The sequence below is a fragment of the Grus americana genome, chromosome 6 (assembly GCF_028858705.1).
Source record: "Grus americana isolate bGruAme1 chromosome 6, bGruAme1.mat, whole genome shotgun sequence".
NCBI classification, from domain to species: Eukaryota; Metazoa; Chordata; class Aves; order Gruiformes; family Gruidae; genus Grus; species Grus americana.
This window is the reverse complement of record NC_072857.1, coordinates 82,977-98,412: the sequence shown is the minus strand read 5'-3', so window position 1 is coordinate 98,412 and position 15,436 is coordinate 82,977. Positions and strand designations below refer to the sequence as shown.

Sequence of the window (15,436 nt, the reverse complement as noted above, 5' to 3'; positions counted from 1 at the left end):
TTTATGTGGCTAAAATAACATGTATTTTGCTTGTAACGCACCTGTGCGGTTTGGTCAGGATGGAATTTTACTTGCATCTACCAAACGTTTACTAAATCAGTGATTGAAAGGCATTTATGGAGACACACACTATATTCCAAATTGTTCAGGTTTGGATTTAATGGAAACATACACAATTTAACCCACAACATATTTATCTATCAAATCCTGAAATCACTTGTCAAATCCAAAAATGAAGCAGCTCTTCAACTCTATCTTCTATTGACACATCAGTCTGACTACTCATAGCCTGTTCCTCAAGTCCGTAACAAAAACCCCATTCTCAAGTGCTTTTTTTTCCAAGTCAGATGAGTCACAAAAAGGTAAAGCTAAAGTTGCCAGAGTAAATTAAGTATTTACTTTATCCTCCTCTCTAAAACATCTGTTCCCATGGAAAGGGATGGAGAAACTAAGTCAGACAGTTCAGTTGCTGGCTGCTGGTTCTCCAGTTCTGCTTTTGTTCCCATGGCAACTGATGTGGCATCAGGAAAAACAAATAAGATAAAAAGGATAAACAACAGCTGAGGGTAGAAGTGCTATTGAAAAAAAGAAAAAAAAAAAGAGAAATTGACCTCTGTACTCCAAAATGCTAATAAACGTAAATTACAACATTAGAGGCCCTGTGCTAGAAGTCAGAAAACCAGTCTGCGAAAATAACCAGAGAGTATCATCTGAAGCATCAAACTCTTCAAATTTATAAAAGTATCTGCACAACATGAAAACTCTTCATCATCCAGCAAAATCCCTCTTCCTTCTTCCCCATTCCTATCTAAGAACACATATATATTACTGCCATACACATAGCTGTCATTTATTTGCTCATGCATATTGGGCACCATAATAAATGGGCTTGTCCTAGGCTTACTTTAGAACAGAAATAGCTTCTGTTTTCTCTCTGGTTTGTTTCTGGGTCTTGGTTTGTTTGGGTTTTTTTTCCTTTCTGTGCAGCTCAGTCCTGAATTGCCACAAGCAGCAGAGATTAAGTTGAAGTATTCTCAGTAAGTACTACCCAGCCATAGTTATACTTGGCCACTGTCTCAAGAGAAAACAACGCGGCTGTTGATTGGACAAAACTTTAATCACGTCTCTGCCAGTAAAATACAGCAAAATGTAAGGGACTCCTTTGGTCTATGCGTTGTTCTTTACCTCCACCATTTCCTGGGCAGTTTTTCCTTCTGAACACTTTTCTCCTTTGATCCTGGAAGTGTTTTTCATTCTGCTGAAACTAACAATAGGTTATGGCCTACAAGGATCTTTTTTTTTTTTCCCGTTTCAAGCTAGCTTGAGAGGATTACGTACACCAGTATATACTTAATATAAGCGACACTGCAACATGCAGTTGGTACAAGACTGCTTCTTAGACATGGAAAATACATAAATTAGGACTAAGGACTAGGTATGGAATGTACTATGTACAACCCTCTCGTTCCAATTTTGACAGTATTTGAGACCTAGACTATTTTAGAAATGTATGAGGCTCATCTTATCAGCTGTGGTGTTAGAGGAATTTATTCAAGAAGCAGAACAAAAATATCCTCTTCCCCAGAATTAGTTTCCTAGAGCTGGAGAGAAGGTAAAGAAATACTTAAATGGCAGGGATGGGGTAAAGACTACACACACAGGAACAGGGAAGGAAAGGAATACAGGAAAAAATCTCTAAGATTGAAGTTACAGTACATAAAATAATTCTCTATTACATTATGTTAATGGCAGAATGCACATTAAGAAACTCAGTGCAAAAAGAGCACAGTAAGGAACCAAGAATGAAGGACAGGATAATCAGTGATGACTGAAAAAACCAACTGTGGTGAACACTCACAAATCGAAGATGATTACTTTTCAATCCCTCACAAAAACATGAAGAAACCTCTGTATTTATTTAAAACTTAGAAGAATTTCTGTATTTTTGGTATTCTTATTATTCAATCTATACAAATTATCAAAGACACAAGCCATCAAATATTAACAAAAAATAAACAGCAACGAATTCAGAATAAAGGTCCATCTACACAAGTAATAAACATTTTGAGAAAGAATAAAGGTATATAATTCATCTCTCAGAAATCAGAAGTATGAAGATTTAACAAACTTACCACTGCACTTCAATCACCATGTTCAGCAGCCACTGATAAACACAGCTTCCATTAAAATATCTAATCATTCTAAGTGTGTTGTAATTTTGGTCTCCACAGCATCCAAGGATGATTCCAGAGTTTAACCCAGCATCAAGTGAAAAGCACTACTTCTTGGTTTATGTTAACAAACCACTGGCTTTTGTTTCACGGGGTTATTTTAGTTCCAATATTTTATTTCAGTCATTTCTGAAATGCCAAAAAATTGTTTTCTATTTACTTTACTATTCCAAGCATGACTTTATAGCCCTTGGTCATAGCCCAAGACTTCTATATACTCTCATGTCATATGGAAAGTGTTCCAAAACTAAGGATTCATTTCAGTTTTATTTGCTTTTTATTCTACTTGACAGGATGACCTGAATTAATATCATATCCTGGATGTTTTTTGTTTTGTCCTTTTTTTTCTTTTTCCCCTCTTCCCAGTAATGTGTCAAACTTGCATTGTGACTGCTGCTGAACCGGTGTTTTTAACAGAACTTTGCATTATGACTCCAATACCTCTACCTGATGGCAAGTAATTAATTTAGAACACGCCACCGTGTATATTTAGTTCATGTTATTCTCCCTGCTTCCCTCTGCTGCATGTGCATTACTTCAAATTCATCCATGATTAATTTCATGCAGCCACATAGTTTCTGAGACTCTTCCAGTTCAGTTTGATCTTTCATAAGCATGGTGGTTTTTCACCATGGTAAAACTTTTTTTGTAAGCAGATAAACTCAGCCTGTACCCTATAACATTCTTTCAAATCACATTCTATTACAAATACATATATATATCCTAATACATCCTGCATTGTAACCAAGCCATTAAAAAAATCTGACATCACTCATTGTAAAGACAAGCTACCCAGTAGCAGAAATCAATTGGGTCTCACGAATTTGAAGTACGTTGCTTGCAAATACTGTTTGAAAGGTCTTAATTAGTGTGAGGTCTTAACGTACTCTTGACCTGCATGTGGCTGCTGCTTTTTCAGAATAAAAATTAATAAACAAGTCAGAATTTCAGTAAACCAAAATCTATAAAGTATTCGGTGAATTCATTCTGAAAGTGAAATTTTCTTTAAAAAATTGGTATATACATGAAGTAATCTGAGTCCCTTTGCCTACAACATGCAACATTTTAGAGTCAGTTTTGCACAACTAAATAACACAGGTAACTTCTCTAAACTGTTCCTTTCTTTCTTTTAGGCTGGTAAGAACTATCTACCAATCTGTCTAATGTTATACTTCAACACGCGTCACAGTGCGTCGCCAGGCTGACTAAATCCTAACATAATAAAACGCAACTTTCACTTCTAAACATCAAATACTGTATACCTCAAACATTCTTCTGAAAGACCTCTGAAAAGACTGTGTGTTTCAGTGTTTGTCACTGCTTTTCACAATCAGCAGTTCTCACTAAACAACGTATTACAACTTGCAGTGCTGTTTTTGGCTAAGAATACCGATTTCTGGATCACCTTGTCATGGGTCTCCCCTAGAAGTCAGCATATGATTTTTTCCTAAAAAATCTGAAGTGACTATTGTGAAGAATCGGACTTGAAATCTGGCACGCAAATAGCTCTTTAAAACTTAAGCAAACTTTTACAGAAAACTACGAATTATTTATTGAGTTACTCAAATTATATATGGAAACAGACACTTGTGAGGAACTGCTAAACTGAAGATTAAGATTCTACGTATAAATAGAACATAATGCAATGAACACAAAGATGTATACACATCACCTAACTATCCGAGCACTCAAATTATCCATATTATTGCCTATGCTGATGGAAGCAATAAGGACAACAAACATTGGAGAACCCTTCCCTCAGTCCAAGTTTTATAAAATTTATAGAACGCAGGCCAGTTCTGTTGAGGGCAATGTATGAAGCAAAAAAAAGTAACTCAGCTTTACCAAGGGTGTTAAGAGATCCCATTTACCTGCATTTCAAATGTCTCCTACAACATACAACACAGATCGTTCCATAAGATAATTGCTCGTGTATTTATTTTAGGCACTTTGCAAAATACCAAAACTACAATAGTTATATAAATTAAGCATTTAGAGGCAAAGGAATAAAAAGGTTATTGTCCTCCCCTACATGCCTGTTGTTTTATAAAGACTTTACACTATTAACGGATCTCTCAAAATACATAATTTATTTCCACGACTGCAAAAAGACTGTAGGCTACATTTAAACGCTACTCTGTATAAACCACTATCAACACAATAAACTTTGCAATATGCTGTATATCCATAACATTGTAATTGTTAACACTGAAAATTACTGGCATCTGCAACAGTCAAAAGATTATAAATTTATCTCAATGATAATCAGAAACAGTTTGACACATAGAAAACATCTCTCAAAAAAAATCAGAAAGTATTCCAAGCTGCTCTGTGTCTTCATCACATACAAATAAAAGGGAAATTATGAAGCATGACCTGTTCCTTTTAGTTCCTAATGCTAGGAGAAAAAGGGTATTTTATAACTGATTGCACTTATTAGTTCACTTAACATTAGTTTTACCCTAAAATAAGCAAGAGGGAGTTCCTTCCTTCCCCGCATGCCCCTTGACTATTCCTTTGCACGATGAACACACTTCATGCAGTCGCAAAAAACTACTTCAAAACTAACCTTCTGGACAAGGCTCAACTATGGAATCAATACTTCCCACTCTTGTTCAAAAATGCGTTCAGTTCAGTGAAGACGACTTGCTATGTGTTTAAGCCGTGTGTGTGAGCGTGTCTTGAATAGCAATTCCAGAAAAGAAAAAAAGATGACAACTGCAGAAAAATGTAGTGCTAATATCAGTTAAATGCCAAACAATAAAGGCCCTTCCCTAACAGTTTGTTGTTGTTTTAGGAATATATTCTTTCCTTAAGTCATTTTTTCTTTTCTAAAATTTACTCCTCCAAACACTCTTGCATGCATTAAATAGCAAGTAAACTATACAAACCCTTTAATATTATTTTTATTTGGTAGCTTTTGGCAAGGTTGGTTTTTTTTTTTTTTAAAAAAAATGGCAAAACCCCAAACAAACCGAAAACCAAACATACCTGCCAAATGGACCTCTAGTATGCCATCCAAAGACTTCGCAGTTTGCGACATCCTTATTTTGTGTTCAAACATCCGCTCACTTTGCTTAAACCCTATCCTCCAAATCTTCCTCCAGTACATTCAAGAAATGAGTAAATCCAAGTCCTTTCTCTACTAAGTTGCCAGAAAGATGCAGAATTGCTGGAATATATTAGTGTGATTTTTTTCAGTAATTACAGCCTTTCATTGTCTTTAATCAAGACTCTGGATCTCAACTTTCTTCCCACTTCTCATACTTTCTTTGGGACTGTAGCTTTTTAACATGGTTGATATTGACAAAATGGTGAAAAAAATTCAATCACCGCCTGCTGTTGTCTGATTGTCAATGATTACTAAGCAGACTACTCCCATTCAGTGTTTCAAGGGGCGGGGAGAAAAGCATCCATTTACTTCTTTGGAGTCTTACTTAAGGTAATTTCCCTGAAAGAGCCAAAATGGGACTCTCTATTCTTTCTAATATTAGACTTGGTAAGTTAAAAAAAAAAAAAGGAATTCTCCTTGCTTTGAAAGCTCTTACAACCGTGCTATAAAGAATTTGTTTCTGGCATTAGAGCTGTTGGAGAGGTTGGGTCCCTAAATGATCTAACTATTGGGCACTCTTCTCTTCTGCCTCACTTTCCTCCTAAACCACACAGTTGCCTCAACTATCATCTCTGATTTAGCTCTTCCACCAACATTGAAAAGAAGGAGCGAGGTGCTTAAGGGTAACTCCAAGGATAAAAAAATAATCAGAGTTGCAATGGAAAAATACTGGTTTGCATTTCTTACGGTTTAGCCTTTTTAAAATTGGTGTAACTACTTAGAAAAGACCACAGCTGTTGGGAGTGATAGCATCTTTTGTTAAATCAACTGATACAGCTTGAAAAACTATACTCTCTTTCAGGCACGTATGCCTGATATTTTTAATTCACTGCCTAACACAGTAAGGAACCTTCCTTAATGGCTTCCCATCTTCCTGGATTCATACATATGAAGTCAGAATTTATTTACATCTTTCCTCAGCAATACTTTCTACCTACATGCCAGGTTATGAAGTACTAATTTACAACATACTGGATCAAAAGATGTGTGAGAGTGGGCATTTTGGGCTCCCTTTTATTCCCACAGGAACTAAGGATGTTCGGAAAACTGATTTTTTATAGTCAAAATTATAGTTCTCCTTTCAGAAGTTCCAGATACTAGGGCAAGCAAAGATACAGAAAAGTTATCAAGCTAAGTGTAGAAACTAGTGGAAATGCCTCACTTCATTTCTAACCTGGAAAAGCAAAACTGAAGGGGGGGTGGGGAGGGGATCAATCAACTGTACTAACACCTCATATATATTACTAAGCAATATTTCTAAGTATGTATTTTTTCACATTATAATGACAGCTAAGCTTATCCATGTAAGAGTGCAGTCATTTGTAGTACATTCATTATTTTTTCCATGTGATACTCATCAAGACTGTGCTTACTACTATTTTACTACACCATGATTTTGTGCAATATAATCACATTTTATACTTCTGAGGTTTTGTCCAAAAGCACTGGGCATACAATGCATGAAAAACACCAATTTCAGCAACTACAGTTTTAGCAAGGTAAAACAAAGATTTCTTATTCAGAGCAACAAAAGCTACCAAAGGACTACAGAGGTTGGCTGATGTTACTTTTTTAGGCTTTTACATAACAAGATTTTGTATTTAAGATGTATGTGACTTCTCACCCTTACACTTTGTTTCTTCAAAGCTCACAGTTTAACATTTTATTCAGCATTTAGTTAAAATTAAATATTAATACTGAGGCTGTTCTATGATGCAAGCACAGCTAAAATGAAAGGCCTCCGTGGCTGCAGTGACCAGATTTCAAATGCAGGTAGATCAATAAAAAAAAAGCTCGAGCACAGCCTCCATGTGTGAGTAGAATGGTTTATAATAGCTTGCAAATGACTATGTGCTTGCTGTAACCAGCTGTTCTTAAATTATGAATATGCAACCAATTCATGTTAAAGCCAAATCCCAGCACTATTTCTACAGGGAAATCCCAGTAGTTTTTGCTTGTTCTACATGTTAGTTCTGTTAAGGATACAAATAGCAGAAAGCTTCAGAACAAATAGAACCAAACTATTGGTGTTTCATGCACTAAGTCCATTATCACAGCAGGGGTTGTCAATCTCTAGAAATTTCCTGTAACAGCTGAGGCAATACAACAATGATCTTCCAGCCAAAAAATAAAAATAAATTAAAAAAAATAAAATCTCTACAGCATACACAAAAGCCCCTCTGCCAAGATAACGCTTTTTTGCTTCAGCCAATCAGATGGTCAGCCCTGACCTGCTCGAAGGTTTGCATCAAGCTTCAAACACTAAAAACATCAATCATAAAAACAAAGACAGGACATTGAATTATACAGTATTAACCTCCAGGGTTTGCATACAAAGACCTTAGATTTATTTATGTCCTAGCACGTTAAGAGCTTCAGTACACTGTTCTTTACACCAAACTGGCTGCCAATTTGATGAACCTTTCTGCCCTCAGCAGGAGTACAGTGCCTTTGATTAATGAGTGCATGCTTATGGAAAAGTGTAAGAACAGAAAATGGGGTAAAATCCACACAATTATGTCCCTATGCATCCAATGGAACACTGCAATAATTTTTGTCAAACTGGTTTTCTTCTGTACAAGAAAAGACTGAGGGTTGAGGAGGGGGTTGTGGGGTTATTTTGCTGATTGTATTTGGATACCGCACACCACTGTTCTAAAATAAGTATCTGATAAATGCAATCTATTGTTTATTAAAGAATCTTTCAGCATGATGAATTCATTAATACAAAAATTGATTAGTAAATACGGTCATAATCCAAAAAAAGTCAGCTACGTATTCAAAGTGAAGGAAAAAATACTCCCTAGAGCATTTCAAAGTTTTAGCTTCTCGCCCAACAGTCTCACAACTGAGATTCAAGCTCAAGAACAGCTATGCAAAGTATTTTGTACCTTTAATTCATATTTAATAAATACTCTAAAGAAAATCTAGCTTACACTTCCTGCAATTTTGAAGAACACACTGGTAAGGTTCTCCATTATTCAAAAAAGAAAGAAATTAAAAAAAAAAAAAAAAATTCTTCATTATCCCTTCCAGCAATTCCAGAGCAGAAGTTCTGTGTGAGGCTCTAAAAAGAAGACAACATTATCTGACAGTCACTGCATTATTTCTAAACCTACCTTCTTTTCCAAGGTTTTACACTGCAAACATTACCTGAAACAAGTCTTTATACTCAGCAGTCCCGTTGATTTCAATGGGAACATTACTAATGTAAATAGTCCATGCGTGGACCAATTTTTCAGATGGTGCCTTTAGGTTTTTAGTAGTTTGAATTTTAAGGTTTTGTGTGATTTCTAGCCCCCCCCCCCCCCCCCAGGGGCTAGAAAAGTGTCTGCAATCTCTTTCTGCAAACTAGCAAGGCTTAACCCATTCAGCTCTTTACAATGCCTGACCTACATCAAGTGAAAAGAGTCTTATGTGCTTTACACACAGAAAACAAGACTTTCAGGAGGCCCCGATGGGTGCGAGTAGGAAGGCAATGAGAGAGATTTCACGTTAATGGCAACAGGCATCATCCTTCTGAAGGGATGAAACAGGACACTGACAAACCCAGCACATGTTTAGTAAGTCCCTACTTTCACAGACTATGTCTGAGATCATCTGTCGCTCGGTAAGGTTTAAAAATTTATACTTTCTTTGATATTTGCATTTTCCCCACTGATCTGAAAATCATTCCCATAAAAAGAGAAGAAACTGGTATTAGGAATTTTGCCAAATGCATAAATTAATTCTCTTAAACTAAGTAGGGGAAAACCCTCTATTCCCCTTTCCTTATTGCTCCATTAAAAAACTGACACAAGCATAAGACCTCCTCACTCTCCAAGAGTGTTTCTTTGACCTGGCGGTCTCATTGAATACTAACACCATAATCAAGGAAATCATATTTTCTTCTCCCTCCTCCAAAAAAGAAACAAAATTTAAACGGTATTTTAAAATTAGTAAGTTGTTTTGGGTTTTCTTTTGTGTTTTTATTTCCATTTAAATCTCAAAGGAACTTCTGTATCAGAGTTTGAAAAGTATATTGGTTTTTTTTTTTCTTTTTAAGGAATGGCTCAAGACCGCGGCATTATATAACTGTAAATTTAGGGCAGTAAAGAGATAAAAGAGCAAGCAAGAACTAAACACAGCTAATATGTGAAACTGTGTGCTAATTGGATTAAGTGTTCTAGAGATTTTTTTTTTTAACTTAAAATTGTATGATTAAGAAACAAAGTAACAGAAAAATACTGCATCTTGCTTTGGCCCTTCTGCAGAAACTGAATGAAAACATGATCCCAATTTCTTTTAACGACTATGTGCACTCAACTTTCTACTCAAGTAGCATTACTCTCCGCAGAATAATAAACCACACATTTCAGTTTTCAAAGAAACATCTTTCCAGCACACTACAGATTAAAGTCAGTGAAGACAGCTTTTTTTTTGTTCCTACCACTACCATCAACTTCTTGTGATGTTGGTAAAAGACTAAATCCTTCCGTGCATCAGTCCTTATTTGTGTAACAATGAAACTAATACATTCTGACCTTCATAAAAGTACTAAAAAGCACAAATTAAAAAAAAAATCAGTGTGATTCTACTATTTTCCTTATGCAAATCTTCTGGTGACTCCTTGTTGGGTTTTTTGGGTTGGTTTTTGTCTGGGTTTTTTTTTAAATAAGCAGGCAATAAGCAGCAGGGGGGGCAGGGGATGATCTATTTTCTCTCATCTTACTAATACAGTATCCTTATTTCTGTTCCTCATTAGTAAAGAGTAAGCAGTGAAGAACTCCAAACTCCTACCATTCACTTAAAACAAAGATGCACTTTCATTCTACCATTACACAGAAAGAATACAATAAAAATAGTTCAAAAGTAAGAATGTAGCAGTATAACCAGAAATTTTTAAAAAGCATAAATGTCAGTCACAAAGAGGACGACGATTCATTTCCCTCTTTGGTGCTTCTTCATCTATACCTAATGTTATCTTCACCACAAACTTCCAATTTCTTTAAAATATGATGACCAACAAAGTTACTACATTTTGTCAATGTTCAGGATGTTGTAAACTATCCAACAATCACAAAACCCACTGCTGTCCTTGACACCTGCGTTAGTGTTTCTTCTGATGGCAATTTATGATCACAAACTAGTTTATAACACGGTATAACATAATTTACTGAATGTACTGTAGTAAAACAAAATTAACTCAGACGTTGGAACTCACTTGGAAGAAAACTGGTAGACTTTGGGAATCTTTCTTGGGCCAAATTATCTAAGTGATGAAAACACAAAGTACCACTCTTCTGTAATCTTCTATTACAATAAAAGTTTGATGATTTAAAAACCAAACCACCACACCTATTTGGTTTTATTTAAAGATACCTGTATTAGGGACTGGGGCAGGGAATCACAGTGAAGCAATCTGAACTGTGGGATCCCCTTAGTGTGTCGGGGGGGGGGGGGGGGGGGGGGCAAATTGCATTTTTGGTTGTGCTAAGTCTAAGTCTACCTCCCAACAGCTAAAATCTCTTAATCCTCAATATGCCATTATAAAAATATTATAAAACGAAAAGCAGTCAAGTACTAATGCCTCCTTTCCCTAATTCAGGGAGATGAGACAGAGATCACAAACTTCCTTTCTTTTCAACTGTGATATTCCACATCTTGTGTAGGAACAGAAAAGTAGCAACAAAGACATTAACAATTGCAGTTCAAGCTGGGAGTGACTGTTCTGTTTCAATTCAATGACACCACTAATGGCTTCTTAGCAGTTCCATGAAATCAACCAGCTGTCAAGTCGATGCATCAGAAGGAACAGTTATGCACTCCCATAAGAAAAAGCAACACATCAGGATGTTTTGCAAAACATCTGCTCCGTTACACTGCAGTTCTATAATAAACATGCAAACAAAGAAAACGAGAAAAAGGGGAACAGGACCTAAAAAGAAAGCCTTCCATTACTTTCTGATTTGCATTTTCAGTGTCTCCCAAAAAGACAAAAAATTCAGGCTTGTAGCACTTTCTTCTTATCATAAGGTCAGTATAAAGATTAAACAAATATACTGCAGTGGTCAACCAATGCTTATTCCCTCCATAATACAAAAACATTGAGAATTTATCTTTTGAAAACGCAAAGCATCTTATCACATATTTTCATGAAAATCAACTATTTCTCACCAAAAGGTACAAAGCATGTGTTCAGTAATCTTTCCCCTAATGCTATTCAAATAATTTTACAATGTTATTGACAGCCTACAATAACCTACAAGAACGAATCTTAAAAACAACTACTTTTTGTAACATTGACTGGTAAGGAACCCAGCACAGTGGTATTTAGTTAAAAAAAAAAAAATAGGATGAGAAATATCAGTACCACAACTCTAGTTTATTTTCAATATACATTAGTCACAAAAACTTATTTTGTGCCATTCAGAACAGACTTTGAGTCAGTAATGAAAAGGGAACATTGTCGATCCTCTGAAGAAACATTTTTTACTCTCCATAGAGTTCTATTTATGAACAACTTCATCACAGCCTGATATTAATGCTCCATTGCTTGCAAGGAATTGGTACCATCTATGTTTAAACAAATATCCCCTGCTTGAAGTGAACATAAAATTTCTTGAACATCAAAGAGATCCCTTAACAACTCCTAATGCTTCCTCTATACACACTTTACAAAAATTACCTTGGCTACCATTTTCTTAATACTATGCAGTTTATTGATTTTGCAGCATTGTAACAAAAATGTACATAGTTTATTATAGGTATGAGACATCAAGTATACTATCATTTTCTGAAACTACTTATCCTCTGTTGCTCACCACTTATAATCTGTCAAATCTTCTAGACCTTTGTTACATGTATAATTTAGAACCATCTGTTGTATATGCTTTGAACTATTTAAACATTTTCTTCTACCTAATATTCACGTAGCTGGCAAAAAAAAAAAAAGAAAAAAAAACAACAAAAAACCACCACCACCAAAACCACAAAACAAAAACACCAAGCCACACACACCTCTCATAAGTATCTGACATTTGTTCCAACATAACCTTAAGGACACTTTAGGTACATCATTCAATACTGACTTGGACAGAAGAAAAAAGTCTTGAGGTACTAACAGCTATTCCTATGTTAACTGTTGTCAATGTTTTTCCCAACCCTGAAGACAAAGAAAATGCAAATTAAATACAGGCAGTTTCATGTTCTTGTTAGTGTGACACTAAATATGCAGCAAGTAAGACGAGTATAGGAAAAAGCATGGAAAAATAGAACTTCACCTACAATAGCTATTCCTTATGAAGTACCCTGTGTTTCACTAAGTCGTATCATGTGACCAGAAAAACTTTTATGATATTTAAAAAGAAAAAGGCAATTGAGAAATAAATGAACAGAACAGTACCTTTTATTGTTTCCCTTTCCCCAACAGCTGACACAGAGCTTATAGCCAGAGATCAAGATATTTTTGTGTTTTTGTTTTTATTCTTTGGGGGGGTGGGGGGGTGGTAAAATGAATTTAGCATAGTAACTACGTTTTTCCACCCACATTATATTATCTGGAACATAACCCAAACTACATGTAAAACACATACAGGTACTTTCCAAGCAGAACCTTTGAACAATATTGCTTAATAAGTTTGTTGCTTCCAAATATGCCCCCCAAATCTGTCATCTAAAAAATGCAACAACTGTGTATTCCATGTTCCTCGTCCCAAGTAGAAACTGTTTATTCCTCACAGAAGATTCTGTACCAAGTGTTTCATGTAAACTTCATGTCAGATTACTACTTTCTGTAAACAAAAATAATGCAAATCTCCAGATGACGCGTTATTTAATATAAGAACTTTGGAATGTTTTTTTTAACCAACCAGTTAAGCAAGCATTATGTACTAAACACTAAAGGCCAGGACAGAAAAAAAAAAAAAAAAAAAAAAAAGGCAAGGGGCGGGGGAGAAGAATAACCCAAAAGCAACATTATTTCTCTACCTGTTACAAAGCCAGACACCACATAAAGCAGCATATTGTTAACGTTCCCTGAACGCGCAGTCTCAACTAGGAACGTTTCTCTTTAAAGTGCGGTTTACAACACGTTAGGTCAGGAATTCCGGGGGAAAGCACACACTCTTGGAAAAATTCCCCTTAAACTTTACATGACGTCACTGTCTGTCCCTGTAACAATTCCTAAACTTTGAGTCTTATCCAAAAGGACTTTCAGGATTTCCACTCGTTCCCTCCTAAAAGAGACGGACAGACTTGGGAATAAAAATTTGCCCAAGATGGCGAAAGGCTCGTTGTTTAGAGGACAGAAAAATGGAGGATATTGTAATATACACAAAGGGATAAATTTCAACAACTCGGCCCAGGGCTGCAGCTGCTTGTTTCTCTTTATAAGGAAGCAACACGCACAAAAGATAAAGGCAGAGGGGCCTGCAGCGAGCCGGGTGCGCGGAACTGCGCCCGCTCCGGTCCGCCCCACACCCCGCCGCCCTGCCAGCGCACAGCGCGGAGTGAGGTGCCCCTACGCACCCGCGTTCGGGAGCGCAAAGGTACGCGGAAGCCAGCGGACGCCCGTGAGGAGGCAGAGCATGCTCCCGCCGGCCTCCCGTGTCCCCTTCCCAGCGGCCGCTCCGCGCGGCCCCGCCGAACGCCTCACGCCGCTCCGCGCCCGCGCACTGCCGGCTGGCACGCCAGGACCGGCCTGACAAGCCCCAGCCGGTGAGCCGGCGGCGGACGAGGAGAGCGGGGCGGCTCAGCGGCAGCGAGAGCACAGCGGGAGCCGCAGGCAGGGGACGAGAGGGGCGGGAGGGCCAGCGCGGAGCGCACCGCGCCGCGCTACACAAAAGAGCCGCCCCGGCGGCCGCCGCCAGCCGCTGCGCCGCCCAAGAGGCTGCGGGCGACCGCCGGTAGAGACGTGACCGGCGACGCCCGGCCAAGGGACGGGCTCGCGGCCACGAGTAAAGTTTAAAATCGCTTGGGACCCAGGCCGTCCCGTCTCCAAACACCCCAGCCCCGGCCGCTCCCTCAGGACTCGCCTCCCCGCGGTCCCTCCGCCTCCCGACCGCAGCCCTGCCCGGGCAGGGCCCCATGGCGGGACCTGCACTCGCGCCCAGAGACGCGGCCGGCCCACCACAACAAAGGGGCGATACGCACCGGCAGGGAAACGGTCGGCGAGGCAGACGCAGCCCAAACTAGGAAACCCAAGCACGAGCTCGGCGCGGCAAAACGCTGTAACGCTTTAGGTGTTCGTCTTGAAGAAAAACTCTTCCCCGCTCCCTGCGCGGAGCGGGAGGAGCTGCTTTAACTCACCTCCGCAGTTCGGGAGAGCGCTGCCGGCGTCTCAGGTGGCTGAAGCCGGGGTGTGTGTGCCGGGAAGCCGTCCCTTCCCAGCGCTCTCCGGAGTCTAACGCAGCTCGGGGAGGGGGCGGGGGTGCGAGCGCGCGCGCGGGCGCGTGCCTGTGTGTGCGCGTGTGTGTGTGTGTGCGCGCGCGCGGCGGGCGCAGTGCCGGCCGCTCCGTGCCCCTCGCCGCCGCGCCAGGCTGAGCCGATCCCTGCTCAAGGTTTATTCAGCTTCACCAACCAAAAGTGACGTCAACTAGCCCGGCTCTTCTCTCTCCAACAATGCAAGTTGCTGTTAACAAGACGGGAAAAAGAGAGAATTGTTTATCTCGCTCCAGCCCCGGTAATGAATGACCTATCAGCTCCTAAGGGGAGCGAGCTGCTTTCTGGCTTCCCGAGCGCAGTCTTTACGCTCGCTCTGTACGGTCATTTTTTGTTCAGAAAAAAGTTACGCACAGTTAGTGTTTTTCGAACAACGACAAAAGGATGCACGTCTGCATTTGGTCATTTTTTAATGATCGCTTTATCGATTCGGGGCGAAACACGGTTGCCCACCTTGAGTACCTAAATTAATTCTTACACTGCAGATCAAGTCCAGGTAAAAAAAAAAAAAAAAAAAAAAACCACAGAAACAAAGAATGTGTGATACAAACATCAGCCATCTACCGGGGAAACAAAAAACAAACAAAAACCAACCCCACCGAAAAACCCCCCAACACCGACCCATTTCTGGAAGAGGACACATTTTAGAGAAGCCTGGCAAAGCAGAAATTGA

At 38.8% G+C, this 15,436-nt stretch overlaps 1 protein-coding gene across 20 annotated transcripts in view; it reads right to left on the bottom strand.

Moving 5' to 3' along the window:
- Window positions 1–14,909, bottom strand: part of BAZ2B (bromodomain adjacent to zinc finger domain 2B) — a 158,142-nt gene extending 143,233 nt beyond the window's left edge. For 10 of the 20 annotated variants that reach the window (XM_054829078.1, XM_054829076.1, XM_054829087.1 and 7 more), the window contains exon 1: window positions 14,632–14,909. The gene's annotated coding sequence lies outside the window, so the exon portion shown is untranslated. Of the gene's footprint in view, window positions 1–14,475 lie in introns of all 20 variants that reach the window. The other 10 variants (XM_054829081.1, XM_054829082.1, XM_054829084.1 and 7 more) reach the window with 2 other exon arrangements.
- Window positions 14,910–15,436: the final 527 nt, after the last annotated feature.